Genomic DNA, 22,257 nt, shown 5'->3' on the forward strand with positions numbered 1-22,257 from the left:
AAAGATCTTCATGACCCAGATAATCATGATGGTGTGATCACTCACCTAGAGCCAGACATCCTGGAATGTGAAGTCAGGTGGGCCTTAGAAAGCATGACAAAGCTAGTGGAGGTGATGGAATTCCAGTTGAGCTATTTCAAATCCTGAAAGATGATGCTGTGAAAGTGCTACACGCAATATGCCAGCAAATTTGGAAAACTCAGCAGTGGCCACAGGACTGGAAAAGGGTCAGTTTTCATTCCAATCCCAAAGAAAGACAATCCCAAAGAATGCTCAAACTACTGCACAATTGCACTCATCTCACATGCTAGTAAAGTAATGCTCAAAATTCTCCAAGCCAGGCTTCAGCAATACATGAACCGTGAACTTCCAGATGTTCAAGCTGGTTTTGGAAAAGGCAGAGGAACCAGAGATCAAATTGCCAACATCCACTGGATCATCAAAAAAGCAAGAGAGTTCCAGAAAAACATCTATTTCTGCTTTATTGATGATGCCAAAGTCTTTGACATATGTGGATCACAATAAACTGTGGAAAATTCTGAAAGAGATAGGTATACCAAACCACGTGACCTGCTTCTTGAGAAACCTATATGCAGGTCAGGAAGCAACAGTTAGAACTGGACATGGAACAACAAACTGGTTCCAAATAGGAAAAGGAGTATGTCAAGGCTGTATATTGTCACCCTGCTTATTTAACTTATATGCAGAGTATATCATGAGAAATGCTGGGCTGGAAGATGCACAAGCTGGAATCAAGATTGCCGGGAGAAATATCAATAACCTCAGATATGCAGATGACACCACCCTTATGGCAGAAAGTGAAGAAGAACTAAAGAGCCTCTTGATGAAAGTGAAAGAGGGGAGTGAAAAAGTTGGCTTAAAGCTCAACATTCAGAAAACTGAGGTCATGGCATCCGGTCCCATCACTTCATGGCAAATAGATGGGGAAACAGTGGAAACAGTGTCAGACTTAATGTTGGGGGGCTCCAAAATCACTGCAGATGGTGATTGCAGCCATAAAATTAAAAGACGCTTACTCTTTGGAAGGAGTGTTATGACCAACCTAGACAGCATATTGAAAAGCAGAGACATTACTTTACCAACAAAGGTCCATCTGGTCAAGGCTATGGTTTTTCCAGTGGTCATGTATGGATGTGAGAGTTGGACTATAAAGAAATCTGAGCACTGAAGAATTGATGCTTTTGAACTGTGGTGTTGGAGAAGACTCTTGAGAGTCCCTTGGCCTGCAAGGAGATCCAACCAGTCATTCCTAAAGGAGATCAGTCCTGGGTGTTCATTGGATGGACTGATGCTGAAGCTGAAACTTCAGTACTTTGGCCACCTCATGCAAAGAGTTGACTCATTGGAAAAGACCCTGATGCTGGGAAAGATTGAGGGCAGGAGGAGAAGGGGACGACAGGGCATGCGATGGCTGGATGTCATCACCAACTCGATGGACATGAGTTTTAGTAAACTCCGGGAGTTTGTGATGTACAAGGAGGCCTCGCGTGCTGCGATTCATGGGGTCGCAAAGAGTCAGACACGACTGAGTGACTGAACTGAACTGAACTATGTATACAGGGTACAGAATGATGCACAAAACAGACATAATTCTTGACCTCAGAGAGTGTAGAGTCTAATAGAGGAAGAGAGTCATTTTTAAAATTAACACAAAACAATGCATAATTAAAAACTGCAATGAGTGCTATAAGAAAAAATCAATAGGGAGAACTAATTTAAATTGAGGAGTCTCTGAGAGAGTGGCATATCTTCGTGATTGATTACTGAATCCTAAGACAGCAAGTCTTCTCCACAAAGCACTTGAAAATGTGTCTATACCAATCAAGGCGCATTACTCCTACTAGTTATTATGGGAAAGGTCAATAAAAATCCACACTTCTTCCTCAAAATGCCAGGAAAGAAGTATCTAAGAAGTGAGGAAAGTGAAAGTGAAAGTAGCTTAGTCGTGTCCAACCCTTTGTGACCCCATGGACTATACAGTCCATGGAATTCTCCAGGCCAGAATACTGGAGTGGGTAGCCTTTCCCTTCTCCAGGTGATATTACCAACTCAGGGTTCGAACCCAGGTCTCTCACATTGCAGGATGATTCTCTGCCAGCTGAGCCACAAGGGAAGCCCAAGAATACTGGAGAGGGTAGCCTATCCCTTCTCCAGCGGATCTTCCTGACCCAGGAATCAAACTGGGGTCTCCTGCATTGCAGGCAGATTCTTTACCAACTGAGCTATCAGGGAAGCTCAAGAAGTGAGGAAATGAAGGATAAAGGCAGAAAGGCATATGGTTAAGAACATGGACTCAGGAGTCAGACTGTGTCCAGGTAACAGTCAACCCTAGGTCTGCCACTTACTTACAGTGTGTTCTTGGGCAAGTGACTTAACCTCTCCATGTCTCTGTTTATGCCTCTGTTAAAAATGTTGCGTAGCAACTTCCTTGGTGGTTCCAAGGCTAAGACGATGGGCTCCCAACACAGGGGGCCTGGGTCCAATCCCTGGTCAGGGAACTGGATCCCACAGTCCATAACTGAGAGTTGGCATGCTGGAACTAAAGATCCCACATGCTGCAATCAAGACCTGGTGCAGCCAAATAAATTTTTTTTAAGTTGCATAAAATCTCAGGAAGTTCACTAACTAGTCCTGCACACGGGTTAGGAACTCCTTTCTAGAGATTCCTTACCCTCAGACAAAGAGGTCAGCTCATAGTCTGTAGAAAGGCTGAGTGAGACCCAGCAAAAAATGATTACTTTTCCAAGGTCACTTAGCTTCTGTTAGGAAAGGCAGTCTTGGACATGCAGTCTTCCAACCTCCACTCAGCTACACAAGAACAGACCTTGGGCCTTGAAACACTTCATTACCAAGAGATAAAGAGCCCATGAGCCTGTGCTGGACTTATTACCTTGTATGGGACCATCTTCCCCTGTTTCAGACTCAACGCATACTCCTTGGTTCTGCTTAAGTATGTTCATCATATGATATCTGGCCCACTGCTATATCTGTCCCCTGCAAGGACAGATACAAGGTCCTTCATTCTGTGGCACAGGAGGAGTGCATGTGGACCAAGGCCCTATGTCACTTGTCACTGGCTTCCTGACTTCCCACCCTGAGCTCCTTCCAAATCTCTGATTTTGTCTCCCTAGGCATAGAATCCTGCCTCCTGAGAAATGTGTATGCAGGTCAAGAATAAGAGAACTGGACATGAACAACAGACTGGTTACAAATTGGGAAAGGAGTACGTCAAGGCTGTATAGTGTCACCCTGCTTATTTAACTTACATGCAGAGTACCTCATGAGAAATGCCAGGCTGAATGAAGCACAAGCTGGAATCAAGATTGCCGGGAGAAATATCAATAACCTCAGATATGCAGATGACGCCACCCTTACAGCAGAAAGCAAAGAACTAAAGAGCCTCTTGATGAAAGTAAAAGTGGAGAGTGAAAAAGTTGGCTTAAAACAACATTCAGAAAACTAAGATCATGGCATGCCATAGTCCCATCACTTCATGGCAAATAGATAGGGAAACAGTGAGAGACTTTATTTCAGGGGGCCAAAATCACTGCAGATGGTAACTGTAGCCATGAAATTGAAAGATGCTTGCTCCTTGGAAGAAAAGCTATGACCAACCTAGACAGCATATTATAAAGCAGAGACAATACTTTGCCAACAAAGGTCCATCTAGTCAAAGCTATGGTTTTTCCAGTAGTCATGTATGGATGTGAGAGTTGGACTATAAAGAAAGCTGAGCGCCAAAGAATTGATGCTTTGGAACTGTGATGTTGGACAAGACTCTTGAGAGTCCCTTGGACTGCAAGGAGATCAAACCAGTCAATCTTAAAAGAAAATCAGTCCTGAATATTCATTGAAAGGACTGATGCTGAAGCTGAAACTACAATACTTTGGCCACCTGATGTGAAGAACTGACTCATTGGGAAAGACCCTGATGCTGGGAAAGATTGAAGGCAGAAGGAGAAGGGGACGACAGAGGATGAGATAGTTGGATGGCATCACTGACTCGACAGACATGAGTTTGAGCAAGCTCTGGGAGTTGGTAAAGGACAAGGAAGCCTGGTGTGCTGCAGTCCATGGGGTCTCAAAGAGTCAGACACAACTGAGAGACTGAACTGATGAGGCACAGAATATATCAACTTACTTCATTGTTAAATGCCTGGGAGACCATTCAGGTCTGAACCCATAAATCTAAATGGTACACAAATCAAAACACAGAGTAACCTAAAGATTCAGCACCACCCCAGGACACACCATGCTGAGTCATGACTGCACCTAGGTGCTGCCAGGAACTGAGGATCCACTGAAGGTGCCCAAGCCTTGAATAGTGGTCCGGAACAAAGCCTTCAATAGGGAAGAAGAGCCAGTTTCCCAAAACCAGTCAGAATCACCTTATAATTAAATCTAATACCCATTCTACTTGTCCCACTGATCCACTTGAAAGTGCACACTGCTTTCAGTAATCCTGACACTGATGACAGACTGCAGTAGCTCAAGAATTCTACTAATTAAGAGAAAAGTGCCCTTATAGACCATCTCCCTGTAGAGATGTGTGGTCTTTATCCAGATGAGAATATGGCTTTGGCACCATGTTTTATTGTAACATCATCTTGCCTCACACCTGCCCTCTGGTTTATAGAACAGGAAGCTCCACCATTCTTAGCATTGCCAAGAACCAGCATGCTGGTCTCATCCAGGACACTCCTGCCAGGAATGATGTTGACAGATGACCGTGTTATTGTTCAGTCACTCGGTCGTGTCTGACTCTTTGCAACCCCATGGACTGAAGCATGACAGGCTTCCCTGTCCTTCACTATCTCCCAGAGTTTGCTCAAACTCATGTGCATTGAGTCAATGATTTCATCTAACCATCTCATTCTCTGTTGCCTCCTTCTCCTCCTGCCCTCAATCTTTCCCAGCATCAGAATCTTTTTCAATAAATCGGCTCTTCACATCAGGTAGCCAAAGTATTGGAGCTTCAGCTTCAACATCAGTCCTTCCAGTGAATATTCAGGGTTCATTTCCTTTAAGATGGACTGATTGGATCTCCTTACAGCCCAAGGGACTCTCAAGAGTCTTCTCCAGCACTATAGTTCAAAAGCATCAATTCTTCAGTGCTCAGCCTTCTTTATGGTCAGCTGCATAAGAAGCACTAATTCCCACTCCTCAATTAGCACAAATTCTACCCTTGGCCTGAGCTAAATCCCTAAATCCTTAAATCCCAGGAGACCACATTCGTCTATGCTTCAGAATTGCCCTCACTGAGTTATGTTTTAAAGTCACACACCCAATTTTTTAATACCCATCAAATAACAACTCCCACTCACACCCTCAGTTTTGGTCAAAACTGCAAGAAACAGACAAGTGAAAAAAAAAATCACTGCTTTGGCTGTCAAAACGCAGTTGAGAATTTTGTCCATTTCATCATGAAGTGAATACCTTTATAAAGTCCCACATGAGATGTATTTTTTTTTAGAATTTAAACCTAAGAAATGCTTTATTTTCTCATAAAATGAATGACAGTTTTTGACAGTGGATGACAGTTTACAATCATGAGGACCATATTTTGGAACTGACACCAGAAAGCCTCAAGTATAATAACAGCAATTGCACTGTTGGTGTCTTTGAATTCTTCTTTTTCCTTAGTTATAATTTTCTACTTTAAAAAATTACTAGTTTATTCTTTATGTGTTTTATTACAAATAGCTTTAAATCTATCTGAAGAGGCTATACATAAATAAATACACTTAAAAGGAAAGAATAATTTTCTCTCAAAGATTATAAATAGAGAAAAAAGACATACTCTGGTTTATATACAGTAATATATATTTCCAATTTTACAACCGCTCAGTAACAGGACTATGTTTATCAAAACTTAAATTAGGATGAAGGAAGGAAGATCCAAGGACACTGAGACATCAGTCAGAGATGTCACACTGCTTCCAGCAGGAGCCTGAATTTCACATAAAGGACCCAAATGCAACTTCCAATAGCCAAATCCAGTCTGTTCTTAGGGTCAGTAGGAGTTGCAATCCTGATCAGTCAGTCAATAAGCAGTTGTTGACTACACACCATGGCTCTACATTCAGCAACTTTCCATCCTTTCGTGAAACAAAAGAGTATGGAAAAACAAATGAATAATTAGTGATGGAATTCAACACCATTTCAAGTGTGGAGTTGTTAAGAACAACAAAATTTGACTTCTATACCCAAGAAGCTGACAATATAATTCAGGAGATAAGATGTGCTTAGGAAACAGCTAGAAAATATGCAGTGATGAAGGTCCAGATATGGCATCATCATTCAGTTTTTGCCAAGTGCCTCAGCACAGGCCTGGCTACACACAACACAGACAATTGGTATAGACATTATTAACAAGGGCAAGATTATGATACTTAAAAGCACTATCATAGTTAGAGTTGCGTCGTGTAATCAGAAACCCCTAGCCATATTTTTTCTATTTAACCCCAGATTTTTAGAACTCACATAGCACTGGTTTTTACATAATAATGTCTTTAATAAGAGGGAAAAAAGAATCACTAATTTATTCATTCAAAAAATATCTGCTGCATGTGTCTACAACCTAGTAGGCACTTTCTAGGTGTTGGGAATAGAGCAATGAACAAAACAGACCAAGTCATGCCCTCACGGAGCCTATATTCTAGGCAGAAAAATAGAAAATAAATAAGCAACTATATAGTATGTTAGATGGAATCAGTGTGAGGGAGAGTAGAAAGCCGAGTGAGGGAGTGGGCAGGAAAAATGAATGTGTTGTCATAAGCAGGGTGTGGTGGGGTGGGAGTTGCAGGAGGTGAGGAAGAGAACCAGGCTATGGCCACTAGGGGAAGAGAATTCCAGTGGAGGGAACAGTGCATGCTAAGGCCCTGAGATGGGCTTGCCTAGTGTGTTCAAGGAGCAACAAAGAAGGCAATGTGGCAGGAAGAGGGAGCAATACTAGACACGGTGAAAGATGAGGCCAAAGGCAGTGCAGCCTCAATCAATCATATCACCAGAGAATGGTCCCAGAGAGAAAATGGAGTTCAGGCAGAAGGAAAGTCAGCTCATGCTCTCAGGTCAAAGGGAGCACCATGAACAAAGGCTGGGAGGCAGGGAAGAGCGCAGGGAGCATGTGTAGCCCTGAGAGCCTTGTGTGTGAAGTCAGTCAGACTCCAGATGTGATGCGTGAAGTATATAGCTAGTGGTAAGCTGCTGTATAGGGCAGGGAGCTCAGCTTGGTGCTCTGCGATGACCTAAAGGGGTGGGATGGAGAAGGTGGGAGGGAAGCTCAAGAAGGAGGGAATATATGTATACATACAGCTTCCCTGGTGGCTCAGATGGTACAGAATCAGCCTGCAATGCGGGAGACCTGGGTTCGATCCCTGGGTTGGGAAATGTCCCCAGGAGGAGGGCAAGGCAACCCACTCCAGTGTTCTTGCTTGGAAAATATCTTGATTTTTTGGGCTTCCCTGGTAGCTCAGATGGTAAAGAATCTGCCTGCAATGCAGGAGACCCAGGTTCGATCTCTGGGTCAGAAAATTCCTTGGAGAAGAAAATGGCGACTCACTCCAGTATTCTTGCCTGGAGAATTCCATGGACGGAGGAGCCTGAGAGGCTACAGTCCATAGGGTTGCAGAGTCAGACACGACTGAGCAACTAACATACACATAGCCAGTTCATGGTGTTGCACAGCAGAAACTGATACAACACTGTAAACAATTATGGTGGTGGGTTAGTCATTAAGTCACGTCCAACTCTTGCAACCCCGTGGACTGTAGCCTGCCAGGCTCCTCTGTCCAAGGGATTCTCCAGGCAAGAATACTGGATTATACTCCAATTAAAAAATTAATTACATTTTAAAAGTTTTCAGATGTGAGTAAACATGAGAGAAGTTTGAGTGGTGGGCAGGGGCCTGTGATGAGAACCAGACTCAAGCCTTATTTCTTGGGAGATTTTCAGAAAGCTCGCGGGCAGGAGTAGCAGCCCTAGCGCTGTCATCTCCACTGGGACCTGGGACCCGAGGGGGGCTCCTCTCCAGGCACCGCTTGGGAAAATTTTAAAAAAAAAAAGTAGAAAGAAAATAGAATGGTTTGATGAAAAGACAGAATTCTTCCATATGTGTTTGGTGGCATATATTGCCTATAGGAGCAATGAGGGTCCCAAGAATGTTAAGGCCGTTGCTGAAACTTCCAGGAAACATCACAAAGATTTTCCTCTGCTCTCTATAAACCACTGAAGGAGAAACGGAGGAAGGTTTCAGAGCCAAAGCTGAGATCAGCTGACTAGGTTCTACCACCTCTGAAGGGACAAATCCTTCCTGGAAAGCAGAACACAAGAACACCCGAGGGGCAGGGACAGTGTGGCATAAGGCCGGTGAAGAGGCGACACAAAGGCTCTTTTCATCACAATGTTTCAGTTCTTTGAAGAGAGTCTGCATAAATGTTAATTCCTTTGGATCAAGCTTAAAGCTTCAAGTATTGTCAAAATCCAGGGGACAACAGTTCAGTTGCCCACTGGGTGAGCAGCAGTGGTTTTGAAACAGAGAACCTGGATCTGTTCCTAACTTTGTAACTAACTCTACTACAGTAAAATGCTGTAAATCATTTCTCTCAAACAAAAAGATTTTAGTTAACTATTCCTCACCAACACACACACACACACACACACAACCATATAGGCTTGCGGGGAGGGGGAGTCAGATCAAACAGAAGATATAGTTTCTGGTTCAAGAAGCATACAATCTGCTTCAGGAGACAAGGCTAAACCAAAGGGGGAAATATGTGGAGACCTGTAATCCATATCCTTCTTGGTTTCCTCTATCCATAAAGATGAACAGGCAAATATATATATCTCTGAAAGAAAAACCCCAAACTGATCACAGTTTTTAACCCCTGAGAAGGGAGAGATAGGACCAGGAGGAATGGTACTTTCAAATAAGTCTTAGAAGGAATAAGTAATGTTTTAGTGTTTTCAAGAATCAAGAATTTATACATTGTGTTTAAATAAAAATTACTTTGAGCCTTCCACCATGTGAGGACACAGCAAGAAGATGGCCATCCAAGAACCAGGAAGCAGGTCCTCACCAGACACCAAATCTGCCCATGTCTTGATCTTAAGACTTCCCAGTCTCTAGAACTGTCAGAAACAAATTTATGTTGTTTATGAACAAAAAAATTTACTTTGAGATCTGCAATGACATCAACATGTTTAAACCATGAGAAAGGAAATCATACCCCTTACTGACTTGTTTTAAAATCCTTAACAATCACAGTTTCAGAAATAGTTCCTCAAATATAAGAAGAGTATTAAAAAGCAGAGACATCACTTTGCCAAATGTCTGTATAATCAAAGCTATGGTTTTTCCAGCAGTCATGTACAGATGTGAGTGTTGGATCATAAAGAAGGCTTAGCACTGAAGAAGTGATGCTTTCAAATTGTGGTGCTAGAGAAGACTCTTGAGAGTCCCCTTGGACTGCCAGGAGATCAAACCAGTCAGTCCTAAAGGAAATCAACCCTGAATATTCACTGGAAGGACTGATGTTGAAGCTGAAGTTCCAGTACTTTGGCCACCTGATGGGAAGAGCTGAATCATTGGAAAAGACCCTGAGGCTGGGAAGGACTGAAGGCAAAGGGAGAAGGGGGCAACAAAGGATGAGATGGTTGGATGGCATCACTGACTCGGTAGACACAAATTTGAGGAAACTCTGGGGGATAGTGGAGAACAGAGGAGTATGGCGTGCTATCATCCACGAGGTTGCAAAGAATCAGACACAACTTAGCGACTGAACAACAACAACATAAGGAAAGTCAGTTAAATGTACCTATTGTTTGGTCACTGAGTTTATGATCTTCTATCAAGAAAGACACAAGGATAAGGATTTTCTGGCTTTTCCATTTTCTGATCAAGAAAAGTTTGAGCTGAGCAAGGACACATCAGGAATCTCGGCATCCCCCTCATTCTCCCAGTTCATTCCTGATTATGAACATGTTTGGGGAAGTCTTAAATTCTGTAATTACTGGCCCAAGTGTATTTAAAGGAGCCTCATTCAGATGGAACAAAAGCTTCACATTTCATCATGCCAAACCCCGTATTTAACATAATAACTGGGATTTGTACTGAGCTTTTCCTCAGATGAGCTTAAACCACACCACAATAGAGCATTCCCTTGAGCCGCAAGGTACCCTAGGCACACACCCAGGAAGTGATGACCACTTGACCTTGCTGCTGAGCTTCAGAGAGATTTCTTAAATTGTCGGACGTAGCATAGCAGGCAAGGTTAGAATGGGAAGGGAGCCTGGTGGGCTGCCGTCTATGGGATCACACAGAGTCGGACACGACTGAAGTGACTTAGCAGCAGCAGGGTCCCAGGAGGCATTTAGAGACCTCAATGCCAGGGGGCATGACCATATCACCATAAGGTTGTCACAGAAAGAGCTATGCTTACAACAATGGACCAAGGACTCTGGGTCAAAAAATGTTGTCTCCATAGAGGCAGGGTTGGGTAGAATGCAAGCAGCACGAACCCCAGCAGGAAGCAGTCCTGGGCTGAAGACCAGCTCCCCTGTTGTGTGACGGGCTCTCTATCCCTCTAGGGCTGGCAGACTGGGCACTCAGTAAACGTCACTGTCCCTTCTGATAGCAAGAACCAGACATGTTAGTTAACAATGTGCTTTGCTTTTATTTTCCCTGATAGAAAATAATAAATTTTTGATCAAGAGGATGAAAGAGAAGACCAGTATGAATGGAGATTTCAAATATTCTGGAATGAATAGGGTGGTTATGAGGAAGTAGAAGAGACAGAAGATAAGAAAGGAAAGGAACAACAACAAAAAAAAAAAAAAACAGAAAAAGATTGAAAGGTTGAAAGGAGGGGAAGCCAAAAGGAAGACAGAAAAGAGACCATCAGAGTATGAGAAAGATGGAGAAAGGAGGAAAGCAAGAAGACTCCAGGCAGGGACTTCTTTGATGGTCCAGTGATTAAGAATCTGCCATCCACAGTACACTCTTTGACATAAATTACAGCAAGATTCTCTCTGACCCACTTCTTAGATTAATGAAAATAAAAACAAAAATAAACAAAAGGGACCTAAAAGAACTTAAAAGCTTTAGCACAGCAAACTAGAAACAAAATGAAAAGACAACCCTCAGAATGGGAGAAAATAATTGCAAGTGAAGCAACCGGCAAACAGTTACTCTCCAAAATACATAAGCAGTTCATACATCTCAATATCAGAAAAACAAACAATCTAATCAAAAAATGGGCAGAAGGCCTAAACAGACATTTCTCTAAAGAAAACATATAGATGGCAAATAAACACATGAAAAGATGTTCAACATCGCTCATTATTAAAGAAATGCAAATCAAAACTACAATGAGGTATCACCTCACACTGGTCAGAACAGCCAACATCAAAAAATCTACAAACAATAAATGCTGGAGATGATGTGGAGAAAAGAGGGAACCTTCTTACACTGTTGGAGGGAATGTAAACTGATACAGCCCTTATTGAAAACGGTATGGAGATTCCTTTAAAAACTAGGAATAAATCTACCATGTGACCCAGCAATCCCACTACTGAGCATATACTCTGAAAAGTGTTAGTCACTCAGTCATGTCTGACTCTTTGTGACCCCATGGACTGTAGCCAGCCAGGCTTCTCTGTCCATGGAATTCTCCAGCAAGAATATTGGAGTGGGTAGTCATTTCCTTCTCTAAAGGATCTTCCTGACCCAGAGACTAAAACTGGGTCTTCCCACATGGCAGGCAGATTCTTTGCCATCTGAGCCACCACGGAAGCCCTGAGGAAACCCAATTCTAAAACACACACGTACACTATTGTTCATTGTAGCAATATTTACAATAGCCAGGACATGGAAGCAACTTAGATGTCCATCGATAGATGAATGAATAAAGAAGTTGTGAGATATATATATATATATACATATATATATATATATATACACAATGGAATATGACTCAGCCATGAAAAGGAACTAGTTTGAGTCAGTTGTAGTGAGATGGATGAACATAGAGCCTCTTAGAGTGAAGCAAGTCAGAAAGAGAAAAAACAAATATAGTATATTAATACATATATATGGAATCTAGAAAAATGGTACTAATGAAACTAGTAGAGAACAGATTTGTGGACTCAGCAGGGGAAGATGAGGGTGGAACGAATTGAGAAAGTGTCATTGACATACATACACTACCCATGTGTAAAATAGTTAGTGGGAAGTTGCTAAATAACATAGGGACCCCAACCTGGCACTCTGTGATGACCTAAAGGGGTAGGATAGAGGGAAGGGACAGAGGTTCAGGAGGGAAGGGTATATATATGTAATTACCACTGATTCTCATTGTTGTCGGACAGAAACCAGTGTGAACTTGTAAAGCAATTTTCCACCAATTAAAAAAATAAAAATTTTTTGAAATAAATAGATAAAAACCTGTCTTCCAATGCATGTAACAGGGTTTTGATCCCTGGTCAGGACACAGCCAATAAATAAATCCCTTCCCAGAATTTCCATTAAAAAAGAGAGAGAGAGACAACCCCAGGCATAAGATAATCCAAACTCAGAATCGAAGGAGGTTAGAGCACAGGCATCAGCACCAGCAGCCCCAGGACCACACACAAAACCCAGAGGCGGCACGCCTGGCTGCCAAAGGCTGATTTGCCAAGAGGGTGGGAAGACATTTACACAAGGAAGTTCCTTCAAAAGCAAGAATTATTTGTATTACTGTTATTAATCACCTCAACAATGGTAACTCATGGCCACAGGAAGCACGCTCAGCAGATCCCTGCCCTCCACACACACAAAGGTCAGCAGCTTCTCCACAGTCATGTGGGGAACATGGCCTGTGTGAGGCTGGGGGCGTCCAGCCACCGCCTCATCTGCCTTCAGTAGCCAGGAAACCCCTCAGCCTATACGTGGGAGCCCTCTGAATGTGGGCATAACATAGTTTTCTACACACATTCAAAAATAATGAAATATTATTAAGTCAAGTATCTGGAATGCCTCTTTACAAAAACCTTTTTTGTTTTGCTTTATTTTGCTTTAATAAAAAATATATACTTTCAGCATTCCCAGAAATAAACTGCACAGTGTGTGTGCACTTAGTCATTCAGTCAAGTCTGACTCTGTGTGACCCCATGGACTGTAGCCCGCCAGGCTCCTCTGCCCACGGATTCTCCAGGCAGGAATACTGGAGTGGGTTGCCATGCCCTCCTCCAGGGGATCTTCTTAATCCAGAGATCCCTGAGCCACCAGGGAAGCCCCCAAATTGCCCAGGGCTACAGGTATATTCACCTGCAAGGAGATCAAACCAGTCAATCCTAAAGGAAATCAGTGCTGAATATTCATTGGAAGGACTGATGCTGAAGCTGAAGCTCCAGTACCTTGGCCACCGACTCATTGGAAAAGACCCTGATGCCTGATGCTGGGAAAGATTGAAAGCAGGAAGATGAGATGGTTGGATGTCATTACCGACTCGATGGACATGAGTTTGAGCAAGCTCTGGGAGGTGGTGCTGGACAGGGAAGCCTGGCATGCTGCAGTCCATGGGGTCACAAAGAGTCGAACATAACTGAGCAGCTCAACTATACTTAACAGGCATATTCAAGGGAGAAACTGAGAAGAACTGACATTTCATATTTTTGCTACAGACTTTGTGAAAAAACTCAAAATGTCTTTACTACACACAATACAGCAAGTCACATAAGTGACTTAAGCCAAACTGGAGGTAAAACAATTTGGGTCTAGGTCTGTGATTCATTATGTTACTGTGGGTAACATAATATACAACCTCTTGTGTTCTCAGTATGTCCTTCTGTGAAATGGAGATGAAAGTGTCTGCTCTTCAAGCTATTCTCAACATCAGTGTAGTGAGCAAAAAAGGAACTATTATGTTCCCCAGAAAATAAATTCACCTGTACTTACTTTAACTGATTTTATAGTTCTTATCAGCCTGTCACATCCACAAGACAGAGGTTTCTTTAATACAGTTTACCTTGTGGTTGTTGGGCTTTCCAGGAGACTCAGTCGTAAAGAATCCGTCTACCAATGCAAGAGCCGCAGGAGGTGCAGGTTCAGTCCCTATGTTGGAAAGATCCTCTGGAGGAGAAAATGGCAACCCACTCCAATATTCTTGCCAGGATAATCCCTTGGACAGAGAAGCCTGGTGGGTTACAGTTCATGGGGGTCACAAAGAATTGGGTGTGACTGAGCACACACACACACACACACACACACACCCCTTGAAGCTGTTAAGATTAATGAGGACTAGCTGTTTCTAAAAGAAGTCTACAAAATTTCTGCAATAAAGATAAGCAGGAATTCTTTTTATTGTCATAAACGATTCTATGAGAGTACATCCACCTATACATAATTTCTTTAGAAACTAAGGAGCAATTTGTAAGCTGGTGAAATTGAAAATAGTTTTTAATAATAATGAAAAACTCCTTCCTTCCAGGCTTATGATCGTTAAAGTGAATGAGTGAGTGTTGCGTGCTCAGTTGTGTCCAACTCTTTGAGACCCCATGGACTGTAGCCTGCCAGATTCCTCTGCTTATGGGATTTTCCAGGCAAGAATGCTGGAGTGGGTTGCCATTTGCTTCTCCAAGTTAAAGTGAATAGAACCTAAAGAAAAGGGTCCCAGGTTTGCAAAATTCCATAAAAGCAGTGAAAGCACAATTGACCACCAACACTGTAGCTCATAGATTCTCTCCTGGGTCCAACATTATGCTGCTATGATCATCAAAAATAAATGCATTCTTTAGTCCACCTCATACTTTGATGGCAGATGAACACAGAGAGGGGGTCACGAGGAGCAGAGTCAGCAGCATAGGAACAGGCCAGGTGGGAGTTAAGACAGACAGTATTGGTGTTTATCACCACATGGCAGCAAGCATCAAATGTAATCGGACACTTCAGTCTCAACAAAGCCAAATCAAATGTACTGTTGCAAACTGTGCAAGAGACCTTGTTTGGGACTGAAATGGTTCAGATTAAGAATGCATATATTTTATTTCATCAGGAGATGAAAACACTGTTGACTCACAGGATTTTTCTGGAGACCAGTTCAGCACATTGACAGCACATTCTGATGAGGCTATGGTCACACAGTGGGTGTGAGATGGAGCTGTCCCTCAGGGGCCAAGCTGTACAGACAGAGAATACAAAACAGGAGTGGTGTTCAAGGAAATGCTGAGATAAAAGGCCCGCTGGAGAAGAAACAAGTGGAATGGGGTTTGGTTGGCCATGAATCAGTCCATTATACACCTGGGGAGTTGTCTGCAAAAGACGTCTAGCTAAAAGGTGCAATTAAAAATCCCTATATAAGCACTGGGATCCCTAAACCCAGTATCACAAGCTCTCAGCTTGAGTCCTCCATTTCTCTTGGCAACTCAGGTAAGTCCTTCAAGAAAAAAATCTATTTCTGTTTTTCTAAGAGTTTCCTTTTCTTGGTACTCTCACACAGACAAACTGTGCTGTTGTAGTTTTGCCTTTCTGGAGAATTCTATGACACTGCTAACAAAGACATGTTCTTATTAGAATGAGAGGGACAAAATCTTAGTGTATTCTGCTAAAAAGCTAATATTTTGAGAATATTCCTCTATTGTCTTCAAGAAGGATGACATCTAATGGACCGTACCTATATTGGTCTCCAATTATTGCTTGGTGCCCACTATTGGGCTTGAACGTGACAACCCTGTATCTCCTCTTCTAGCCACTGCGTCCCTTGGGGAAAGAAGCTGTTTCTTATTAATCTCACATTTCTAGAACACACCACAGCAGTGGCACAAAAGAAAATAGTTAACAAATGCTTGTTGAAATGGTTAATTCATCCCTATCGCTATCACAAAATCTTCTGGCTGCCAAAGGACCTCAGAGCTCAGGTAGTCAGTGACTTTTGAAGTTGCATCAGAATCAGCCAGGAACAGTTTAAAGGTAGACTCCAGGGTCCCACTACTTACCTACTGAGTCACTATTTCTGGAGAGAAGACCTGGAGTCTTTATGTCTCTAAAGGTCCCCCCTGGTGATCGTTTCTTTTAAATTTGACTGTGTCAGGTCTTAGTTATGGGGTCTAGTTCCCTGACCAGGGATCCAACCCCAGTTCCCTGAACTGGGAGTTTGGAGTCATAGCCACTGGATCACCAAGAAAGTCCCTCCTATTGGTAAATTTAAAGTACAGCAAAGTGTAGGAACCACAGACCCAGTCCAACAAATGCCTTAAACTCGGAATTAGTCATGTTTATATATTCATTCATAGAACACTTTTGAACTTCTACTATATTCTGTGGTTGTTGTTCAGTTGCTACGTCATATCTGACTCTTTACAACCCCAAGGACTGCAGCACACCAAGCTCTCCTATCTTTCACTATCTCCTGGAATTTGCCTAGAATCTTGTCCATTGAGTCAGTCATGCTATCTAACTATCTCATCTTCTGCTGCCCCCTTCTCCTTTTGCCTTCAATCTTTCCAGCATCAGGGTTTTTCCCAGTGAGTCAGCTTTTCACATCAGGTGGCCAAAATATTAGAGCTTCAGCTTCAGCATAAGTCTGTCCAGTGAATATTCAGGACTGATTTCCTTTAGGATTGAGTGGTTAAATCCCCTTGCTGTGCAAGAGACTTTCAAGACTCTTCTTTGGCACCACAATTCAAAGGCATCAAATCTTTAGCGCCCAGCTTTATTTGTGGTCCAACTTTCACATCCGTACATGACTACCGGAAAAACCATAGCTTTGACTATATAGACCTCTGTTGGCAAACTGATGTCTCTGCTTTTTAATACTCTATGTTTGTCATAGTTTTTCTGCCAAGGAGCAAGCATCTTCTAATTTCATGGCTGCAGTCACTGTCTGCAGTGATTTTGTTAAGTGCAAGTGTTAGTCGATCAGTCATGTCTGACTCTTTACCACCCCATGGACTGTAGCTCACCAGTTTCCTCTGTCCATGGAATTCTCCAGGCAAGAATACCGGGGTGGGTTGCCATGCTCTTCTCCAGGGAATCTTCATGTCCCAGGTATCAAACCTAGGTCTCCTGCATTGCAGGCAGATTCTTTACCATCTGAGCCATCAGGGAAGCCTAGAAATTTTGGAGCCCAAGAAAATAACTGTCACTGCCTCCACTTTTTCCCCTTCTATCTGCCATGAAGTGATGGGCCTGGACACCATGATCTTAGTTTTTTGAATGTTGAGTTTTAAGCCTCTCTTCTTTAACCCTCATCAAGAGGCTCTTTAGCTCCTGTTCACTTTCTGACATTAGACTGATATCATGTGCATATTTGAGTCTATTAATATTTCTCCTAGCAATCTTGATTCCAGCTTGTGATTCATCCAGTCTGGCATTTTGCATGATATACTCCACATATAAGTTAAATAAGCAGGGTGACAGTATACAGCCTTGTACTCCTTTCCCAATTTTGAATCAGTCATTGGTTCCAAGTCTCATTCTGTTACTTCTTGACCAGCATACAGGTTTCTCAGAAGACAGGTAAGGTAGTCTGGTATTCCCATCTTTTTAAGAATTTTCCAGTTTGTTGTGATCCACACAGTCAAAGGCTTTTGTGTAGTCAATGAAGCCGAAGTGGATGTTTTCCTGAAACTCCCTTGCTTTCTCCATGAGCCAACAAATGTTGGCAATTTGATCTCTGGTTCTTCTGACTCTTTGAAACCCAGCTTGTACACCTGGAAGTTCTTGGTTCATGCATTGCTGAAGCCTAGCTTGAAGGATTTTGAGCATTACCTTGCTAGCATATGAAATAAGCCCAATTGTACCACAGTTTGAAATTCTTTGGCATTGCCCTTCTTTGGGATTGGAATGAAAACTGACCTTTTCCAGTTCTGTGGCCACTGCTTAATTTCCAAATTTGCTGGCATATTGAATACAGCACTTTAACAGCACCATCTTTTAGGATTTGAAACTGGAATTCCATCACCTCCACTAGCTTTGTTTGTAGTAACACTTTCTAATGCCCACTAGGCTTCACATGCCAGGATGTCTGGCTTTAGGTGAGTGGACATATTTTTCCCTTTCTCCATTGCCTTTCACTTCTCTTCTTTCCTCAGCTATTTGTGAAGCCTTCTCAATTTATTTTCTGGAGGATGGTTTTGGTCACCACCTCCTGTACAATGTTATAAACCTCCATCCATAGTTCTTCAGGCAATCTGTCTACCAGATCTAACCGCTTGAATCTATTTGTCACTTCCACTGTAAAATCATAAGAGATTTTATTTAGGTCATACCTGAATGATCTAATGGTTTCCCCTACTTTCTTCAATTTAAGCCTGAATTTTGCAATAAGGAGCTCATGATCTGAGCCACAATCAGCTCCAAGTCTTGTTTTTGCTAACTCTATAGAGCTTCTCCATCTTTAGCTACAAAGAATATAATCAATCTGACTTCAGTATTAACCGTCTGGTAATGTCCATGTGTAAAGCCATCACCTGCATTGTTGGAAAAGGATGTTCACTATCACCAGTGTGTTCTCTTGACAAAACTCTGTTAGCCTGTGCCCTACTTCATTCTGCACTCCAAAGCCAAACTTGTCTGTTATTCCAGGTATCTCTTGACTTCCTAATTTTTGTATTCCAATCCCCTATGATGAAAAGGACATCATTTTTTGGTGTTAGCTCTAGAAGGTCTAGAAGGTCTTATAGGTTTTCATAGAGCCATTCAACTTCAGCTTCTTCAGCATCAGTGGTTGGGACACAGATTTGGATTATTGTGATGTTGAACGGTTTGCCTTGGAAACAAATTGAGATCACTCTGTCATTTTTGAGATTGCACTCAAGTACTGCATTTCAAACTCTTGCTAACTCTGAGGGCTACTCCATATTTTCTAGGAGATTCTTGTCCATAGTAGTAGCTACAATAGTCATCTGAATTAAATTTTCCCATTCCCGTCCATTTTAGTTCAATGATTCCTAAGATGCCAATGCTCACTCTTGTTATCTCCTGCTTGACCACATCCAATTTACCTTGATTTACAGACTTAAAATTGCAGCTTCCTATGCACTATTGTTCTTTACAGCATCAAAATTTACTTTCACCACCAGACACATCCACAACTGAGCATAATTTCCACTTTGGCCAAGCTGCTTCATTCTTTCTGGAACTTTTAGTGATTGTCTTCCACTCTTCCCCAGTAGCATATTAAACACCTTCTGACCTGGGGGGCTCATCTTCCATATCTTTTTGCTTTTTCATACTGTTCATGGGGTTCTCACAGCAAGAATACTGGAATGGCTTGCCATTCCCTCCTCCAATGGACCACATTTTGTCAGAACAAATAATGTGTCCATCTTGGGTGGCCTGGCTAATAGCTTCACTGAGTTACACAAGCCCCTTCACTATGACAAGGCTGTGATGCATGAAGGCATAGATATTCTAGGCACTAGGATAAATATAAAGTATATATGATATGGTCCTGGTCCTCACAGACCCCAATCTCTACAGGAGTGAGATAAGAAACAGCAATTAATATACACTGTGACATGTATCATAATAGGATTAAGTACAAAGAAATAGATAATTTAATGCAGATGATTCTCCTGACCTGCTTTTTACTTCCTGGTCAGGTAGTACAGTGTTGACAGCCCTTCCCATTAGCACTATCCACAGGGGATGGAAACAGAAGTTGTATATCTTCATGCCAGGTGACTTCCATGCAGTGCATTCATGACTACAGAGCCAAGGGATCCTGTTCAGTTTCTGTCCTCTTCTGTTTAGGGATCATAGGAAAAGCATTATCATTGCAAGTGAAATATTGGGTTGGCAAAAAAGTTTGTTTGGGTTTTTCTGTAGCACCCTATGGAAAAATCCAAATGAACTTTTTGACCAAACCAATACAAACTAAAAATGCGAAATTTCACAAATTCCCAAAGCCAGCTATACATCTGAAATTACAAATAGGCCAGATCTTTACATTGTAATCTGCTTCCATGATATGGAGGAAGAAGAGATATGAAACAAGTTGAGAATTCTTTGTCCTATTCCAGGTACACTCCAGTTGGCTAAACAAGATGACTCGCCGTCTTCTGAGAAGCATCATCAGTATCATTGATGCTTTCCTCTCTAATGCAAAGAGTGATGGAGACTATCAGAGGCTGAATGAGACAGAACTTAAGAAACTTCTCCAAGAAGAGTTTGGAAATGCTCTGGAGGTAAGAAGGACCATCTTCTTTGTTACTTGGGACTTTTATTGGATCCAATGGCATTACCCTCTCTTGGTTTTCCTCCTACTGGTCCAGCTATTTCCTTTAAGGATTATTTCAAGTTCCTCTCCCTCTGTCCATTACATAAGGCTTGATATTCTCTGGGATTCTCTTCTCACTTCATGCATTCTCCTCAGTAATTTCGCTAACACTCTTTGTTTGAACCACTGTTTGTATGTTGAAGATTTCAGTCACTTCATCAGTTCAGGTCTCTCTCCTGAGCTTCAGATACATTGAGCATCTCCCCTGGATATTGCATTTAAATTCAACCTTCACAAAACTCAAGATTTGATCCTGGTCAGTTCAGTTCAGCTCAGTTCAGTCACTCAGTCGTGTCCGACTCTTTGTGACCCCATGAATCACAGCACGCCAGGCCTCCCTGTCCATCACCAACTCCCAGAGTTAACTCAAACTCACGTCCATCGAGTCGGTGATGCCATCCAGCCATCTCATCCTCTGTCGTCCCCTTCTCCTCCTGCCCCCAATCCCTCCCAGCATCATGGTCTTTTCCGATGAGTCAACTCTTCGCATGATCCTGGTCAAACTGGCCAATTTCTTCTACCTGCGATATATCACAGAGATGTCACCAAAGCAGTTGGATGTATAAGTACAGAGTTCAAAAGAGGGATCTGGTCTGAGGACAAAAATCTGATTATCATTTTCTGATTGATGGTATGAAACCACAGGAATGCATGATAATGTTAAAAACAGGGTAAGAACAATGTCCACAACTAAATTCTGAACAACTCTAATATTTAGAGATGAAGTAGAAAAGGAGAAACAAAAATAGGAAATGGAAAGTGAGGTTAGAGATATAGGAGGAAAACCAGGAGAGTAGGATGGTCATGGAAACCAAGAGAAGAGAATGTTTCTAAAGTAAAAATTAATTATTTGTGCTAATTGAAGCTGAGAGGTCAAATAAAATGTGGGTTGAAAAGTGTCCATTGTGTTTGGCATTAAGGAAGACACTTGGTGTGGTGGTAAATGTAGATGCAAGAATGACACTACAATATTGTAAAGTAATTAGCCTCCAGCTAATAAAAATAAATGAAAAAAAAAAAAGAATGACATGGATTGAAGGGTGAATGAAGGGCAAAGAAATGGAGACATCTGCAGATAATTTTCATGAAGCTTGGAGATAAATGATAAGAAAAGATAATGGATGGTAGACAGAAAGAAATGGGGAATGTGGTATATAAGATTTTTTAATATGGCAACTAATAAAGCATGCTGTTACAGTATGATAACCAGTGAAGACTAAAAGATTTAAAAGTCAAGAGAAAGAGGGATTATGAGAAGCAATTCAGACTTCTAGACAATAAAGGGAATTAACTTCAGAGCACACATAGATGGATTTGTCTTTGACTGAAACAGGTGAACTTCCTCTATTGTCTTAGGAAAATGATGAGAGAGTTCTACTTTGGGGACTTGTACCTACTTTTGAATATGAAAGAGTCTTCAGTAAGAGTTGGAGAAAGAGAGAGGCATTAGTGATAAATACATAATAAATATATCATTACATAATAAAAATATATTTAAATGTTATGCTTTTGTAATACATGTTAGGAATAAATACTTTATTCACTGTGATTCCAAATTATGAAACTATATATAATACTGTCATGGAATATTATTTAGGGAGGCAACTAATTAAAAAAACAAAAAAATAGAAAACAGAAAGGTCATATGTCCCTTAAGAAATTTTCTAGGTAACAAAGAAGGAATAAGAAAAAAAACAATAACAAATGATGAATATACTACCTATTTTCTTGTGTCTCCTTCTTTTCTTTTTCTTTCTTTCTTGTTGTTCTTTTCTTCTCTCATAGGAATCAAATAATTCTGAGACAACAGAAAAAATCCTCCAGCAGCTGGATCAAGATGGTGACCAAACAAATGATTTCAGTGAATTAATCTTGCTCATATCTGCAGTGACAACAGCCTACTACACACACATAAAACCTCTTCTCTACCCCAAAATAAAAGAAAGGGAGAGAAGATGTGTAATTCAAGAAAAACAAGTAA

At 41.7% G+C, this 22,257-nt stretch overlaps 1 long non-coding RNA gene across 1 annotated transcript; it reads left to right on the forward strand.

Annotated features, from left to right (window-relative positions):
* The first annotated feature begins 15,289 nt into the window (after positions 1 to 15,289).
* On the forward strand, positions 15,290 to 22,256 carry LOC122678353. The gene is made up of 3 exons (XR_006336070.1): positions 15,290 to 15,424; positions 20,020 to 20,184; positions 22,062 to 22,256. It is a non-coding gene; the product is annotated as an uncharacterized LOC122678353 (long non-coding RNA).
* The last annotated feature ends 1 nt before the right edge of the window (position 22,257 follows it).

The sequence above is a fragment of the Cervus elaphus genome, chromosome 20 (assembly GCF_910594005.1).
Source record: "Cervus elaphus chromosome 20, mCerEla1.1, whole genome shotgun sequence".
In the NCBI taxonomy this organism is placed as follows: domain Eukaryota; kingdom Metazoa; phylum Chordata; class Mammalia; order Artiodactyla; family Cervidae; genus Cervus; species Cervus elaphus.